Raw genomic sequence first — 16,586 nt, forward strand, 5'->3', positions numbered from 1 at the left:
AATTTCAAGTTTCTAAAAATCTCTAGGAGATGAGATAGGATGGCTAATGAGACAACTATCCAACAGCGTTCAAATGAAGCTGATTTAAGCAGCTATGGACTACCATACGGTCTCCATGTAAATTGTTAATACTACCTTATTCCTTTATTAAGTACAGCTATGGACTACCATACGGTCTCCATGTAAATTGTTACTACCTTATTCCTTTATTAAGTAAAGCTATGGACTACCATATGGTCTCAATGTGAATTGTTATTACCTTATCCCTTTATTAAGTACAGCTATGGACTACCATACGGCCTCCATGTAAATTGTTACTACCTTATTCCTCTATTACATGTAAGTAGTTGATGTTATGCAGTTCATTCCCATCCATACAATTCTAAGGGGATATTTTTGCGATGACAACATTTTCCGATTAAATACCGGTACACCTACATGTATTTATAGCATGTTCATACTGAAAACAAGGTATCAATCTTTGTCACTTTAGACATTCAATTTGGATCGGTCTTGTTCTTTTTCGTATTTTCTAAATCGTTCTACTCACAAACTATTCAATGTGTTATTCAAGTTTCTGAAATAAAGTCCTTAACTTAGCTAGAAGTCAATATGATTTTTTGTAACTGGGAAGCATAGTGGTAAAAACTGGCTTGATTTGATTTTTGTCTGTGGTTTGTGGTTATTATGGACAAGATGGTCTTAGTTTTCTATAAGTCCCCTTTTCAAAATTCGTATATATGATGAGCCCTGTTGTCCAACCTACATTGCTGCATACTGGTAGACTCTTCTAACAGACTATAAATTTAAAAGAATTAAAGATGAATAATTTAAGATTTAACAATATATATAATTATTTATAATGGTCTTTAGATAATTGCAGATTACGTGTTGATGTATTTTGAAGAGCGATTGTATACGATATTCAATATGCCTTCTATACAACTGTTGTGGATAACCTTCATAAAATATTCAAAAGAAATAGCTATGCCATTTAACTTAGACAATAAAGATTGAGTCATTACAATTGTGTGAATGTTTTTCTGTGGCTAGTATTGTCAACAAACAACCATCTCCGCCCTGACGGTTCATCGATTGTAATCATTCCTTCAGTATTTATTTTTCACAAAGAGTGTCCTGACGACCCTTTGAAGAAATGTATCTGTTGATCATAATCAACCTTTTATACCCAACAGTTAACATAAATAGAAAATAATTTAAGATTATGTTGGTTTATTTAAACAAGTTTGGGCACCAAAGGTCAAAAGAGGTCGTCTTTCAAATTTCATGTTAAAATACAATTATCTATAATACTAAAATTACGAGGTCCAATTTGTCAGCCGTCATCGGGTAAAAACGACAAATCAAAGAATTCAACTCTATATATAACTAATATAGGACAATGGTGTAGATTAAAAATTACACCACTCCAGACCCTTTTGTTTTCCACATAATTAATATTGCCAATAATTAACAAGTTCCGGGTCGAATCCGATACCGATACCAATAGTATATTCACCTGTTTACCTTATCTGTACGTTCCGCATTTGACAGGCGCACCACCAAACGGTGTATTTAGGATTTTGCTATATACATGGGTCATAATCAAAGGGCTAACACTACTAAATTCAATCATTGTCAAATTGGTCTCTATTGTAGTTTTATTCAGCAATCAGCAAGACTTTCTAAGATAACTAATATAGGACAATGCTGTTAATTAAAAAATACTCCATTCCTGGATAGCCAGGACCTTTTGTTTTCCAAATAATTAATATTACCAATAATTGATAAGTTCCAGGTCGACGGGTTCAAACAGAAAGATTTGAACGCACAGAAAACTTTGTATCTTATAATCGACATGACTTTATCAGATGACAATACTAATTACTAAAATAAGGCTTAGGCATAGTTATATACTTTAATTCAGTCACGGACCCGCGATATCACGGGTGTGTACTTGTATATAAATAAAAAGACGATTTGGTATGATTGTCAATGAGACAACTCTCCACAAGAAACCGGTATGATTGCCAATGAGACAATTCTCCACAAGAGACCAAATGACATGAAATTACAACTATAGGTCACAGTACGGCCTTCAACAATGAACAAAGCCTATATATCCGCTATAAAAGGCACCGAAATGACAAAAATAAAACAATCCAAACGAGAAAACAATTTTAACACTTGCCATTACTGAGTTCTAGGGTAGCAGATTTACGTAATTTTCTTTTAATGTTTTTCCTTTAAACATTCTAGATTAAGGTTACTATCGCTTCGAAGTGCTATTTGCATAGTCTTGTTTATAAATATCCTTTTAGTTCAATGAATTTTCACTACAAATTCATATGTATTGCCTATTTCCCATGTTGAGTTGTCACAATCATGTTTGAACCCGCTAAATACATCTACTTCATTGTTATACTATAGCATATTAAATAAATGTTATATAGTTTTTCATGTTTTTATCCGTTTAACTCGTAGACTGTGTTATTGGCTTTTAAATTATTACATGACAATAATGATGATGCTGTATATTTTTGTTCCTATCGTATTGTTGCATTTGTCTAAATGTTCTATATACTAGTAGTTTGTACACTCTGTTTAAGGCCAAAATGGGGACCTAGCTAAACTGTAAAAATGTTACCAAATATAACTTATATATATATAAAGTAGCTCTTAATCATAAACTTATCATAGATCCCAAGACTCAAATTTTGTAAGCAAGCCGTGTCAATTGTCTACGAAAAACTCATTAGTGGTGCCCTTTTGAAAAAGTTAAAAGACGAAATAATGTACAAAGTTAAAGAAAATTAAGGACCCAAAATTCAAAAAAAAAAAAAAAAAAAATCAAATACAGCTAAGTCATGAAAGCCTATCCATAAACATTCGACTGTGTCTTATTTATATTTATTGCGTGTGTATGACGATCATATTTTGAAATTTAAAACTTGTAATAGTCGGTCTACAATGAACCACATTGAAAAGCAGATCAAGTCCATTAAATAAATTTAAATGAATGAGAAACCGGCTATTAATTTTTTTTATGGAAATTGAAACCTAAAATATTTGTGTGGCGCACCTGAGCACATTTATATATCCACGTAGGACATTTCTGGAATAATTGCTGTTAGCTCCATTGACATGAACATCATAGTAATTTTTGCTAAATAAAAAAAAAATTTCATGTTCTAGCATCAAAACAAAACATAAAATTTCTTGTAAAAACGAATAAATAATGGAACACAGCATTGCCAGTGTGTGCCAGACGCAGTCCGATGAATCTAAAAACACAGAAATCTAAATTTTATTCCAACTGTAATGATTATAATATATGATTATTTGATAATTTTTTCTGTTCACTTTTTAGTTTACACATGAAAGTATTATATAATACTTCCATGGTTTACATAAGGGAACTATGCAACTTATTTTTGCTAGCCGAAACTTTTATTTACAATATAAACGTACAATACCTATACTGCTCGCTAAAATTCGTATACATAAAAACTTTCAAATAGCAACAGCAAAAGGAATCAAAAGGTAGTATTATTTTAACAGAATTTACTACTTTATTAGGCAATTTAAGAATTTGTAAATATATTTGTATCGAAATGTCTGTTTTATCATGCTGACACCACGGCATTGAGCGTCTGGGACATTGAGAACTTAGACTGCATTATGGCGGGCACAGTATAATGAAAATTGGCATTATAGTGGTTATAATGAAAATTGGGACATTAAACACATAAAAATACTCGACATTTTCTTGATTAAACCAGTGATAATTGTCATGCAACTCGGGGGTGTACATAAGAAGAGGTTTGAAATTTGTTTTATCTTAATTTGTACAATTTTTTTCATAAAGCCGAAGCCATTTCTTGAATTTAAAAAAAATAGCCCCAACTAACAAGCAACAATAATGTTCTCAATGACATGGTATAGAGTGAATAAGGGTTTAATGACTGCGCTGAAGAACATGTTATGCCAGGTGTCAAAGAAAGTGATCACCACGTGAGGAAACTGTATGGAGAAGGCCTCTTATAATTACATATTTTGAAGAACTTGCATTGTAGCACAGGGAACATTTTATTGCTTTCCATACGGTTACGTTTTCATCTGAAAGGATATTATTGTAGCACAAGGAACATCGTATTGCTTTCCATGCGGTTACGTTTTCATCTGAAAGGATATTATTGTAGCACAAGGAACATCGTATTGCTTTCTATGCGGTTACGTTTTCATCTGAAAGGATATTATTGTAGCACAAGGAACATTGTATTGCTTTCCATGCGGTTACGTTTTCATCTGAAAGGATATTATTGTAATATGAAGTGTCAGAGAAATGATTTATATTTTTTTACCCTTTTTTGTAGAACAAACAAATCATAAAACTTAGACACCTGACTCTGTTATATAATTTTGTCTGTAAAATTGAAATAAACCCATGAAGCTTTTATGTTTTGTTTGCCTCTTAACGTTTGTTGAATGTCGATTTAATAGGTACCATAAATAACACTATATACATCATTTCATGTTTATAATCCCTTAAAACAAACAAGTTCCTTAGTTATATAACCAGTCTGGTTCCACTTGGATAGAATAGTTTAAACATATGTATGCATAGTGGATTGGGAAACATAGTATGGAAGCGCATATGGTACACCCCTTGTAAAGTTATTTTGTTGCTAATAAGTCGGAATTATTAGTCAAGTTGTGTGTTATAAGCTGGAATCTTATCATCAAGTTGAAGTCAAGTTGTCGGAATGATGTAGAAAAACTGTTTTACAATGTCGACTTGCTGATATAAATATAATGGCATAGTAATAAGAAGCCGGCATGTTGAATTCAACTTGTTAATTGATTAAGTCGACAACTTGTTTATTTGATATTAAATCATCATGTTGAAGTCAACTTGTCGGAATGCTACAGAAAAAGTTTTAATTACAATGTCGACTCGCTAATATAAATGTAAATGACATAAAATAAGAAGTCGACTTGTTTATTAATAAAGTCAACTTGCTTATTTGATGTTAACTTTATTCGTTCTCACGGTCAGATTCCCACGGTCCGTATTTTACTTCCTGTGCTGACACATTAAAGATGGAGATCGACAGCAACAACATCAGCGGGAGCAGTGGAAACGAGTCATAAGTAAGTTTATATTTGTTTTCTTTGGAGACTTAGCGTTATATTTTAATATGAAGCAATACTGAACACAAAATGAAAAAGATCATAGGGAGAAAAAACGTTATTGTTTGAATGAAAGGGCATTGAAAAGTTACAGTTTAACGTGACCTGTGATAAGATCTAGAGTAAGACGTCTGCTATTATTAAAGATATATTCTACTTAAAGGGTTTCACCCCTCTCCCCACCATCCCATCACAAGTACACTACCCGTTCTGTACGACTGTCAATGAAAAATGGAAAAAAAAACTGAATGGTCCCTCCCTTTCGCCTTTCAGAGTCCTTTGTAGATCAATCTCCATGACTCATTTAATTCATAACAGCTAAGCAAAAAAAAATTAGTAATCTAAACAAATAATTTGATTCACAACTAGCAGGGTGGATCTTGTCATTTATAAGGGTTGGGTATGGGGATCCTAGCCCACGATAAAGGGGAGTTCCAACTATATGTCCCCATTCAATTGCATTGATCTTCCAAATAAATGTAAAAAAGGGTTCCAACCCCGGACCCCCTGGATTCGCCACTAATGCCAGGTAGAAAAGCATGATGCGAAACGAAATATGTGTTCACTTTATTTTGATATTGACCGATTAGAAGATTTTGCTATTCATTAAACATTTCAATTGAAGAAATATCGTCTATTTCAGCTGCTTGGTCACCTGCCCGTCTAATAAATGGTCAAAGACTATGGAATCAAGCAATATTTTAAAGGTAATGTTGAAAGTAAAACAAAGAAATATGTTGCTGACATCGAACATCAAATCAACACACTTTGGCTTAAAAACAAACAAAATTTGTCAAAACTTTCTTGTATAGTTTTTATAATGTTTTTCTTCATTTAGACTAATCAGCTCCATCTTCGTGGAAAGTATGAAAAAGGTTTAATACTGTATTCTGATTTATTTTTTGTAAAAACTGCACCTTAAACGGCCAAAAATTACAAAAAATAAAGGATTACCAAAACAGGAAAAATGAGCACACATTTACACGGCTCTAGCGAAAAATATAGTGAACCATGATATAAAGTTTTCTTCATATTTTGTCTAGCATGCGCAGTAAAAGCGAGACATGTAGGTACGGTTTTACAGGCGACGGTGAATATATGGCGTTAACATTGCAACCAAGTTTGCTGTTCATGTCTTTATCTCGTGAAGCATAACGAGTAAGGTTCTTATATTTAGGATGCAGATTTCCTACATATTGTTCTTGCCAGTCAGTCATGTGCAGGGGCGGATGCAGGAATTTTCGAAAGGGGGGGGGTGCTAACCCAGGGCAAAGGGGGGGTGCAGGGGGGTGCAAAACATATGTCCCGATACAAATGCATTGATCGGCAAAAATAAAGGGGGGGGGTGCGCACCCCCGGAACACCCCCCCTGGATCCGCCACTGATGTGCCATTTATCTTTGACCTATTTTAAATGCTTGAATGACCCTGAAGAACTCTAATAGTCAATTTTGCAACCGAGTTTACTGCTTAAGTCCATATCTCAAGAAATAGAAGTCTAAGGTTGATAATATTTGGCATTAACGTCTCCAACTACAAGGGGATGATAGTCTGAAGTGTAATTTTAGCTTTGACTTAGGTTGATGATATTAGACAAGGAGGTTCCCCACTACCAGGGGATGTCATTTTGATACCTGTAATTTGATCTTGGCCTTGTTTTTATGGTTGATTGACTTTGACAATATGCGACCAAATTTTATAAATTAGTCAATGATTGATAAAGAACTAGATATCATGTTTAAGGAGGCATGATGTTACAACAAATTTAGCAAAAATTGAATTTTTCATAACAAATTTTATTCATTAGGTACACTATTCGTTGTTTCTTTAAGATATGGTACAAAAATCAACCAAACAAAATAAATTCGTTTAGGCATCAGATGACTTTTAAAATGTTTATTCGATTGCAATATGCTTGAAGAAGATATGTCCTCTTGTTTGAAAATGAAAACATTTTCAAATGTAAAAATATCATATGCTTATACCTGATACCTATAACGGGTAAATTTAAAAATGAAATATGTTATAAATATCGCCATGAAGATTTATTTTGGATTGTCAAAACTTACTGTGTATTTTTCCATTTCGTATTCCATTAAATGTGAAGGCGCAGCGCATTTCCTAGTAGTTTTATAGTAAGCTGATGACGTCACAGTGAACACCCTATTTAGATATCAAGCCAATCGGATTTTTCATTTTATCATTACATCATACGTGTAATTTCTATCTTTATGTTTCAGTTACTCTGTTGTCTCCTTTGTGTTGCTGATCATGACGTTACAGGAATACCTTACCCAGGCGATGATGCTTCTGTGCCTGAACTAGTCCAATACTATCATCAATTATGCTACACGTCCCTTCAAATATGTGGATTTCTCTTGTTTGTTCACGGAACATTCATGAGTTGTTCCATGTTAAAAAGACTTAAGAGAAGATTAAATATCAGACGGCGTAACAACCAGTCGCCATTACCTACAGTTGTAAGGACAATCCTGGCTTTACACCGTAATGGCCTGTCTAATGTTGGATACAGGTATATGTGGAGGACTCTGAACATAGGCTTTGGACTTTGCGTCACACAATCAAGAGCAAGGATTTGCTTAAGAACAATAGACCAACAGGGTGTACTTAACAGATCGCGTCGAGTTCTTCGAAGGAGAGTGTACTACAATAGAGGACCAAACTATCTGATTCATGTCGATGGTTACGATAAATTAAAACCCTACGGCATAGCTATACATGGGGCAATCGATGGATACTCTCGTAAACTTTTATGGTTGATAGCAAGTCCCTCCAACAATAACCCCAGATATGTCGGTTACTGGTATCTTAATTGGATCAAATAAAGAAAGATGCTTCCAAGGGTTGTTCGATCGGATGCAGGAACAGAAAACGTCATAATGAGGGATTTACAAAGATCGGTGCGACATAATCAAAACGATGAAATGTCGGGACAAAATTCTTTTCTCGTCGGCAGATCTGTTGCAAATCAAAGAATAGAAAGGCTTTGGGGTACACTAAAAACGAGTTTCACCCAGTTTTGGAGAAACCGTTTCCAGGATTTCCAAGACACTGGACTTCTTGATGTATCGTGTCCAGTACATAAAGAATGTTCGATTTTGTTTCCTCTCCGTTATCCAACATCAATTGGACATGTTTGCTGAGAACTGGAACTCAATAGAATAAGAAGACAACGTGCTGAAGTTCTAACATCAAGTGGTATTCCAAATATGTTATACTATCAGCCAGAGATCTTTGGTGGAAGAGACTGTTCATTTCCTTTACCATGTAACTTACAAACAATTGACAATCTCATAGAGGAATATACAGAGAACTTTCCAGAGCATGGCTGTAGCAATGAATTTATTAACATTGTTGAGTTGCTTACTGGAAACAGACGAGATCAGTTTCCCATCATCACATCATACGATGACGCAGAGCTATTGTTTCGGACATTGATTGCTGCCTTACCGAATTGAACATTTGCTATACATTTTTTATACAATAATGATTTTGCATAAACATTTTTTTAGAAATTAATTATATATATAATATAAGTAGGTTTGATATTTGGTTTTACCATACAAGAATTAAATCAAACAAAATTACTAGGAGTTACTATATACTGTTTCTTGGTCTAGATTTTTTGTTGTTGATTATGGTAAATATAAAAGAAAATACTCTCTACGCCTAGTGCAGCATGATACGATCACATTTATCAAGGGAACAAACAGTAGGGCAAGTGTTGACACAAAGCTCATGCCTGATTTGTAACGCCTGGTCTCGGCACAAAAAAAGTTTGCCAATGGGATATGATATTCCTATGTTGATCGCATTCGTTTGAATGGTTTTGTTTCTACTTTCTTGTACTCAAGGATCTAGTTTAATGACAAACTTTTTGCGCCAATACTTTAGGATATGAAACAAAAGACTATTAAGAGGCTGTATCGCTCACATCAACCGTGGCTACATAAGCCACCCCAATTTAGACCCCGATATAATAGGTATGTTCCCCGTTATTGCCCATCAAGGATGGATATAGCACTGCTTGAAAAGTGTTCATACAAAAACAAATGTTATCAAGTTTGGTCTCAGTAGTTTTGTTTAAGATCTTTGATCCCCCTGGCCCTCAGCTCAGGGTCCAATGTTAAACTATGTTGTTAGTAATTCCTGCAATCTTGGGTTATAGTCTTGAACCTACCAGACATAGTTTGCCTGTGCATTTTAAAAGATCATTGTGACCAAGTTTCATTGTAATTTGCACTTTACTTTTAGAAAATATCTTTCAATAAATTTCGCCATATGGTATATATAATCTCAACTACGTTCGTCACTGGCAATCAAGTTGGATTGTACCCTGTCCTGCCGAACACAATTTTGCTAGAAGGCCATCCAATGATAAGTTTTGCTTCAATTTGCTTAGTAGTTTCTAAGTAGAAGATCTTTCTATGCATTTCCAAATAAGATGCACTTACACTACGTTTTCCGCGGGCGGCCATCTACGATTGGAGACATACCTGACAGATATATTTATTGTAAGGATTTACTAGTAGTTTGTTTGCAATTAGTTCTATAAATTCTGTGTAAAAATGTGCTCCGTAGAGCGTAGCAAGTAACGACCGTATAAAGGGTACATTCGGATAAGTGTTGACACAAAGTAAATGTAGACATATTAAATTGCTAGACTCCATCCAATTCAATCGCCCCGAAAGGGCCAATCACATCTCTAGACCCGATTTGGGCCTCTTGTTTGTTGGAAACGATAAACAAAAAACTTAAAAAATTAAGTAAAACACAATGTATGAAATCTACAAAATAAAAATATAAATCTATAAAGTATACACATGTCGAACAACATTTTTCGTTTCATCAAGTTGAAGCATTTTCAGTCTAGATCCTTTTTGGTACTCTTCTTTTTCAAAACCGCCAACAAATTACATAATCCATTAAAATACCTTCATATGATTTCTGTTCCAAACATCTTCATCAAAATCGGACAAAAAAAAATTGATTTCCAATTTGTTCTTGGTTCACCCCTTTTGGCCTTGTGTTTCTCAAAAACGGTAAATTCAACATCAAATATTTAAAACTATCTCCTACAGGGTCCAATGTGAAATCGTTGTTCCCCTCGGAGGCCTTGGATCAAACCAAAACCGGCCGGAAACAATTTGCAAAGGGAACTAGGTTTTGTTCCAATTGGTTGTTTTGAGCAACTGTTTAACTATGTTCCCGCTATGCCAGATCGTTTAAAAAGAATCAATACAAGAACCAATGTAAACAAGTTTGGTTCCAATTGACCTATAATTGTTAATGTTTGTGTCATTTTGGTCTTTTGTGGATAGTTGTCTCATTGGCAATCATACCACATCTTCTTTTTTATAAGTAAGTTCAGAGAAGATATTTGAATGCATTTCATACAAGTGTGGCAGTTAGTAGATAGATATAGGAAGATGTGGTGTGAGTGCCAATGAGACAACTCTCCATCCAAATAACAATTTAAAAATTAAACCATTATAGGTTAAAGTACGGCCTTCAACACGGAGCCTTGGCTCACACCGAACAACAAACTATAAAGGGCCCCAAAATTACTAGTGTAAAACCATTCAAACGGGAAAACCAACGGTCTAATCTATATAAACAAAATTTATTATGTCATCATTATTTCCCTTGTTTAAAATTATAGATTTCATATTTCTTTATTTGATGATTTAGATGAAGCTTATTCGCTATATATTTGTTAAATAGCATAGCTTTTGCTATTTGAATTCATTGGTAAAGGATATCTATTTATATTGTAAAGTTTAATATTTGCACCGTCGCAAAACCTTTGAGAAACTTATATATTTTATAGAACTCGTTAACCGGATTTTAGGGACAAAAATGTCGGTTATTGATTGGGGATGTACGGCAACCGGGCGGGCGGCAATCAAATGTTGTCCGTGCATTAACTCATGAACCGTTCAACCAAAGCTTTTAAAATACTAATAACTAAATGAAGGTCAAGTTCAATAATGGCGAATTTGACTTTTACCGTTCAGGAGTTATGGTTCTTAAATGATGGAAAAATGGAGTTTCCAGTCGTGTCCGTGCATTAACTCATGAACAGTTCAACCAAAGCTTTTAAAATTTTAATATGTTGTTACTGACAACTAAATGAAGGTCAAGTTCAATAATGGCGATTTTGACTTTTACTGTTCAGGAGTTATGGTTCTTGAAAGATAGAATATTGAAGTTTCCAGTCGTGTCCATGCATTTACACATGAACTGTTCTACCAAATCTTCCCAAATTTTAATATGTTATTATTGATGACAAAATGAAGGTCAAGTTCAATAATGACGATTTTGACTTTTACCGTTTAGGAGTTATGGTTCTTGAAAGAATGTGAAATGGCATTTCCATTCAAGTGGTTGCATCTAAGCTTTTCAAATTTTAATATGTTGATACTGATGACAAAGTGGAGGTCAAATTTGATACTGACAATTTTCACTTTCACCGTCCATCAGTTATGGTTCTTGTGATATTGGCAGGACAAAAATAAATGATAATAAATCCGGTTTGCTGTCGTTGTGACAGCCAGCCTCTTGTTTTAGATTATTATCTTGAATTCATTCTCTAAGGATTGATATTCAGTCCAACCAAGGAAAGCCAAGCTCTCAAAACAGAATTTAGGTTAGTGCATTTGCTACATGCCTCCATAGTACATTAGTGCATTTGCTACATGCTTTCTAAGTACGAGTTTGAAGATATTGAATGCTCCATTTCTGATTACCTTTGGCATGTGATAATAAAAGTTGTACTTTGTTAATTAAATTATATGTTGTTTTCAGTTTTTGGTTTTCATTCACTTAGATATATTTTAGCGCATCACATTTGGCATCAGTCATTTCTATTACATCAGTTTACAAACTAGAACTAGTATCTCAATTGTTTGTAAAACAATTGAAAGGTCTTTCCTGTTAAAGTGATGTTTTCGTAATGTACTTTGTACGACCTTTCGTTTGATATACGACAAGCATACCTTCTAAAACTTTTCGCTTATAACACTTAATGGTCTCATCCGCCTAATTTTTTTTAGATCGGAAGTATGATATATGTAACATAGAGTATATGAGCTTTCATTTTATATGCGACAACTCCATGTTCTAGAAAGTTTGATTTTTGCACTTAATAACCCTATTCAACTTATTTTTGGAGGTCGGGAATTTGATATTTCATATGTTCATATCATGACCTTTCATTTGATATACAACAACCCTATCTTAAAAGAAAATGTATTGTTTGCACTCAATAACCCCATTGGCCAAGTAATTTCAGAGGAAAAGATTCTTCAATGTTAAGGTCCTGTTATGTTTTGATATGTTACATGTATGTTGTCAACAATTTTTGTTTAGAAAAGAACTTACTGGACTAACATTTTAAAGCAAGTGATCCAAGGACCATTGTGACTAAGTTTCAGAAAAGATCTTTGAAGTATTTTTCCTTATTAAAGGTCCATTGTTAAACTAAGTTCCATGATGTATGATATGTACTGGAACGGACCTTGACCTGTCCAACACAATTTTCAAAGGGTACCATTTAAGAGTCGTTGAGACCAAGTATGGTTCTAATTGACCATTTAGTTCCAGAGGGAAACAATTGTGAAAGTTTTACCATAGGTTTAAATGTTAAACTCTGTTAACAGCTGTTGGTCATCTTGGAAAATATCTTTGAATGTTTCCTATAGGGTCGAATGTTTTAATGTTTCCCTCTTGCGGTAATCTTGGATGGTACCATAAACTGCTGACATAATTTAATCAAAGCACCGTAAGCGCTGTAGGCAGTTAACCAAAAACCAAGCCAAACATAATTATAAAAACTGTGGCAATGTTGCTTCAATTTTTTTAAAGATTTTTTTAAAATGAACAAACATTAGACAGTCATATATTGTACATTTATGTTCATTTAATGAATTAATCATTAAGGCAAATAATTCATATTTTGTCAAAGTTTTAAAAGCATCGCATATATCAAGTATATTTTTTTTAAGGTAATGAGTCTGCAGTGGTACAAGTTTGCAATGATTGTAGTTCTTCTAGTTGATAGTTAACGTTGGTATAAGTTGACTGTTAGTAGTTCAAGTTGCCTTTAGTAAGAGCTTGTAAAAGTATGAATGGACTTGCTTCCCTGGAAAGAAAACTGAGTTTGTGTTCAACAGTACAAAAGTTATGAGACACAAATCAGACAAATGTTTACTACTACAAGGATCAAAGGTGAGGTCTGACTAACCTGTCCATAGTAAATGTTAATGTCCCCCACCTTCACCCCAAGTTTATGATGTCTGAGTTTGGAATAAAATGGCAGGTAATTATAAAAACAGTTGGTCAAACATTCTTGGGCTTGAAAGATATGTTTTCTTTATAATGAGCCATATGAAAATGCAAATTTTTATAGGACCAGTAATAATTCAAATTATAATTAAGGGAAATTCTTTAAACCTACTAATTATTTTCCATCAATAAAATTTTACAATTATCAAAAAAAAATATTGTTACATAATGCTGTTATGAAGTCTTTCAAACAAAACTTCAATAATTATTCATTCCTATGGTCACCGAAAATTGGGCAAGATCTAGTACACGTTGGTTAGGTCTATCAAAGTGACATAGATATAGGACGATATGGTGTGACTGCTAATGAGACAACGCTCCATCCAAATAACAATTTCAAAAAAGTAAATCAGTATAGGTCAATGTACGGCCTTCAACACGGATCCTTGGCTCACACCAAACAACAAGCTATAAAGGGCCCCAAAATTACTAGTGTTAAACCATTCAAACGGGAAAACCAACGGTCTAACCTATAAAAAAAACGAGAAACGAGAAACACGTATAAATTACATAAACAAACGGCAACTACTGTACATCAGATTCCTGACTTAGGACAGGTGCAAACATTTGCAGCGGGATTAAACGTTTTAATGGATCCAAACCTTCTCCCTTTTACAGAAACAATAGCATAACATCACAACATAGAAAGACATGCATATGTGACGCCTATGAGATTGACATTGTATGTCATTCAATCTTTTTGAAATGACAAACAGGAATGAATATGATTTAGTTTAGGAGTTGGTTTTTCAATCTTTTACAAGTTCTCAAAACACACACAAGAGGGGATGGGGTGACCCTAGGGACTGCCCTAATATTTCATTTAATGTTTTTGTATCTTGTCCCATACATGCATATATATGGTTTGGGGTGGGGATCTCAATCGTTATCAAGTTTTCAAACAGGAGGGGTGGGATGATCCTAGTATATTTCATTTGATTTGTTATGTTGTCCAATACATGGATATATATGGTTGAGGAAGTATTATTTGAAACATCAGTGACTAGCAGACTTATAATCCAGATGAAATAAAGTGGAAAATTTTGGATATAAATTTCTGTTTCTAAGTTATCAAACAGGAGTTTGTAGGGTGACCCTAAGGACTCTCCCTATATTTCATTTGATTAGTTCTCAATCATGAATATATATGGTTTAATTTAAAGGTGGGGATCTCGACTGTTTCGACTCGGGGGATTATAAACAACATAAGGAATCCTAATGTGCTCTACTTCCTATGTGCAACTTCAAAACTTTAGGGAAAATCGATCATTTAAGGTTTTTCTGGTCATATCTTTTGTAATCCAGAACGAAAAGTATGAAAAAACTATCCTTTAAGTTATAAATAGCAAAGTTACCAGCTAGATAAGAACAATGGCAAGTATTTCAGCATTTATTGGGTAGAACACAAATCCAGGGTGCTTGCATAAAGCAGCTTAACTGCATAAAAAGGTTACATTCCAAGGACCACCATGATCAATTTTGATCCTTATTGGCCAAATACTTTCAGCTATCTTAGATTGTCTTTCCCTTTTAAGTTCAAATGTTCAATTAAGATCTGTGGCATGTTGTTAACCATCTTGGATCGGACCCGAACCTTCTGGATACCCATTTTGACCATGTTTGGTTACAATTTGGCAAGTAGTTTCAAAGACTTTCCTTATGGTCCAATGTTTAACTATGTTCCATGCTGGCAGTTATCTTATAGATTGAACCTACCAGACACAATTTTTAAAGGACGCCATCCGTGAATACTTGTGATAGAGTTTGGTTCTAATTGGCATAGGAAGGAACAGATCTCACAATTCATGCCATACCAATATGCAACCACAAAAACTGTTTGAGGCCATATAAAATGAAGTCCACGATAAAGAGGAAGTGAATGTTTAATTGCTCTCTGATTGCACCCAGGGTATGGCATTAATACATAATGAATTGTCCATCAGGATTCAAAGATGGGTAGTTGCTGAGAAAAATGTGATTAATATTCGGTGAAGTCATCACTTTATTAATTCCACCCAAACTATGAATTTACCAAGTCAAACTGAACTGCTATCGTTAGCTAATAGCTGTTATTTACCAGTTCTTCATATTTTTGGCATTATTTTAGCTGTTCTTAGCATTCCATATAATACCAGTTTGAAAAAACTGTCTAATTTGACCATTTCTTAGCAGTCATGGTACCTTTTAAAGTGTTGTCAATTGGACAACAGTTATGACAGCAGTTCCATAGCAGTTAGATAGCTGATTGGATTTTAATCTTTGTTATAAAAATGCTTGGACCTGACTTGTGTTTTCAGCTTGAAAGTAAACCTTCATTTGAATGATCAAATGTGCATTTTTGGCTCCAAACTGTGTGTAAATTCTTGCTAGTGAAAAACTATTTTTGTCAATTATAAATTATAATTTAGGCTAAATGGAATGCATTCACAAACCCACAGTACAGTAAGTTGAAGTTACAGTTAATGCATGTGTATATTCTGACATAAATTTGTAGGGGAAAACAGAAATCACACAGACAGCCCAAAAAGGGGGGGATACTGGTTTATTCAAATAGAATAGTTGATGTTGGCAGGAATGTAATAAACTAATATCATATACTTGCAGTGCAAGATGTTATTTGAAAATGAAGATACGACTATTTTAATATGATTTTGTTAAAAAACAAAAATACATCATATTCATTATTCAAGACTTGAAAAACGGGGAGGGAGTATTAGGTAAACATAGGCTGCAAATAGCCGATTGGTTATGGTTAATATTGACCAAACAATCCATTTTATGAGTTTGACTGTCCCTCTGGTATCTTTCGTCCCTCTTTTAATGAAGTTGATGTATGTTACTGAAGTTTGTTTCCAAAATTGGAAACATAATTTTGGAAACATAATACAATGTTTTACATATTACATAACATTATTATTACGTGTATTATTTTTTTTTTTGTTTAAATCCAAAAGAGAAAGAGAATTAATATAGTTTCACCACTGCAACAAGTGTGTTGCAATATTTCTCCACTGGAGACAGTCAATT

General features: G+C 33.9%; 1 long non-coding RNA gene across 1 annotated transcript; it reads left to right on the forward strand.

The window, feature by feature from the left end:
* Positions 1–5,006: 5,006 nt before the first annotated feature.
* On the forward strand, positions 5,007–8,800 carry LOC143067851 (uncharacterized). Its single transcript, XR_012976052.1, has 3 exons — positions 5,007–5,154; positions 5,837–5,900; positions 7,433–8,800. It is a non-coding gene; the product is annotated as an uncharacterized LOC143067851 (long non-coding RNA).
* Positions 8,801–16,586: the final 7,786 nt, after the last annotated feature.

This window comes from Mytilus galloprovincialis, chromosome 3 (assembly GCF_965363235.1).
Source record: "Mytilus galloprovincialis chromosome 3, xbMytGall1.hap1.1, whole genome shotgun sequence".
In the NCBI taxonomy this organism is placed as follows: Eukaryota; Metazoa; Mollusca; class Bivalvia; order Mytilida; family Mytilidae; genus Mytilus; species Mytilus galloprovincialis.